Source organism: Pipistrellus hanaki, assembly GCF_964339955.1.
Source record: "Pipistrellus hanaki genome assembly, chromosome: 9".
NCBI classification, from domain to species: Eukaryota; Metazoa; Chordata; class Mammalia; order Chiroptera; family Vespertilionidae; genus Pipistrellus; species Pipistrellus hanaki.
In genome coordinates, this window is record NC_140511.1 from 39,817,847 (window position 1) to 39,820,825 (window position 2,979).

The following is a 2,979-nucleotide window of genomic DNA, read 5'->3' on the forward strand; positions in this document are numbered from 1 at the left end:
ATATGCATGCTTAGATATATATATGCATATATATATATATATATATATAAGCTTAGAGCACTAGTTAAGTATACAATTTTACCTATATGTTCCCAAAAATTCTAGTTTAGCACTTCTTAGTTGGGATTCAGGAATCTGTATTTTAACAAGTCCACCAAGTGATTCTCATCAGGAGAGAAGTTTGAGAAACACTGCCTTAGGGAGACTCACAGTACTTAACCTATAGTCAAACTCACAGTTTTGATTTTTACAGTGAAACAAACTAAGCAAAATTGGTGAAGAGACATGGTATATGGACAAAGTTTCAAGGGGTCCCTCCAGCGGAGTCACACAGGATGCACTTCATTCCCGCAGCAATGAGCTGAGACCACACCTGTGAAGTGCTTTTTGGTGGAAGCTCATTACAGACTCAGTGCCCAGGGTTTTACTGGAAACTGATCACACAGGGCCATCTTGCCTAGCACATACCAAAATCACAGACCCTCAGAAGGAAAGGAAGCAGGTGTTTAGCATAAGCCACACTGTTTGCCCAAACAATTTAAGCACAATGATCTACCCCCATGATCGACAAACTGCGGCTTGTGAGCCACATGCGGCTCTTTGGCCCCTTGAGTGTGGCTCTTCCACAAAACACCACGGCCTGGGCGAGTCTATTTTGAAGAAGTGGCGTTAGAAGAAGTTTAAATTTAGAAAATTTGGCTCTCAAAAGAAATTTCAATCTTTGTACAGTTGATATTTGGCTCTGTTGACTAATGAGTTTGCCAACAACTGAACTACCCAGTTAGGGTGTGGCGACCCTCTTTATTTTTTTAAATATATTTTATTGATTTTTTACAGAGAGGAAGAGAGAGGGATAGAGAGTTAGAAACATTGATGAGAGAATCTTGCACACCCCCCACTGGGAATGTGCCTGCAACCAAGGTACATGCCCTTAACCGGAATCCAACCTGGGACCTTTAAATCCCCAAGCTGACGCTCTATCCACTGAGCCAAACCGGTTTCAGCTATGGGGACCTCTTTAAATCAAAGTTCCCAGGCAACAGTGAAGGGCCAGCTTACCATCAGGCCTTTCTAAGGATAAGCATTCTTGGGCTTGCTATGATAACTCTTTCCTGCACATACCCAAGGGCCCTTGGCTTTACAATAAAATTATCATCAGTAAGACTCCGTACAGCCAGGTGAAAACAAACTGTGGTATTGACTTCTGTTATCCATTATACAGGTTTTAGCCAACTTTCTCCGTGTTATTGGAGGATTCTGTTTCTGAGCAAAGCATTAGCTGTTTTACTAAATGGCCAATTGCATGTAGATGTTCCATGGGAACCTTCAAACTAGTCATTACCAAGATTCAATTGGTTAGCTACTTTCAAAGCCTCCTCCTCCCCCTGGATTCTCCATCTTAGAGAAATGAGTCAGAAGTCACTCAATGACTTAGGCTGGGAATTAAGGAATAATCGTTGACTTCTCTCTTCTTCATCCATCCCGATCTTCACTTTTACCACCACTTCCGCCGAGTCTGTCTCCAGGTCCTGAGGATTTTACCTTTGGATAGCTCTAGAATCTGTCCGTCTTTACTGCCAATCATCGCTCACCTGTCTAATATGGCCACTACATTGTAACACTCTCCCTGCTCTGAGTGTCCCTCCTCCAGTCTCAGTACCAACAAAATAATCCCAATTTAAAATCTAAAATTCCTTTAACCATTCAAATGCTAGAAATAAAACTACAAACCTCCCATCCTCCAGCCACAATAATCCAACATTAAAGGTATGGACACACTGATTTTATAGGCAAGAAAGTGATGCCTTAAAGAGACTGACTGACTTGAATTCCACTTGGCCTTTCATGGCTAAGCTCTTGTTCTTTTAAAAAAAAATTTCCCCCTATTAACACAGAAAGGGGTGGCACTGATTTGATATTCTGCTTATTTATGCATTTATTGATTGATTCTTGTATGTCCCTTGACCTGGGGTGGAACCCGCAACCATGGCTGCCCTAGGAGATGAGGCTCTTACCAGCCAAGCTCACCGGCCATGGCTTCAACCCTTGCTCTTGAATTGAATGCCTCAAGCCTCCCCCCTGTAAAACTGCACCGATAACTTTCTCATACTGTTGTCATAAAGAGGAAATGAAATAACACAGGTAGAGAGCCTAGAACAGTGGTCAGCAAAGCCAAATATCAACAATACAGCAATTGAAATTTCTTTTGAGAGCCAAACTTTCTAAACTTAAACTTCTTCTCACACCACTTCATCAAAATAGACTCACCCAGGCCGTGGTATTTTGTGGAAAGCCACACTCAAGGGGCCAAAGAGCCGCATGTGGCTCGTGAGCCGAGGTTTGCTGACCATGGGCCTAGAACCATGTCTGGTGCATAACACTTGGTTACCTTTAGCTACTATTACTTCAGTGCCTAACGAAGAAGTAAAGCAGTTCAAAATCTGGTGGATTCTTTCCCTTGGACACCCCGTTTCCTTGCAGACATATCCAGCTCTTCCCCCAGCGTTGATTGCCTCTTTGGGTTCATTTGCCTGCCTGAGACCTGGAGACGGCAGGGCGGCGTCAGGACCTAGAATGCCATCTGCAGCCGGGCCCTAGGAGACGTGAACAAGCTGGAAGCAGGCGGGTTCAGGTGGAGAAGAGCCTGGAACCCAGTTAGGAGACCTCTGACCTCTAGTTCAGTGTGCAACCTCAGGCAAGGGACTCCCTGTCTCAGGCCTCCGTTTCCCTTTTTGTAGGAAAAAAAAAAAAAAGGATTTATAATTTTTTGTGTTTCCTTTCTCACAGGGGTGCTATGCTGACCCCGAAGTAGGATGTGGGGGGAGAATGCTCCTTAATTCCTAGCCTGGAGCCTGGAGAAAGGGAGAGGGAGGGGCCCCACGTGACTAACCCGGCCTGGCCTTCCCAGGCTTCCGAGCGCTAGCTAGAGCGTCTCGTCTCTATGGTTCCAAATCCTGTACAGACCAAGTTGCTCTTCCG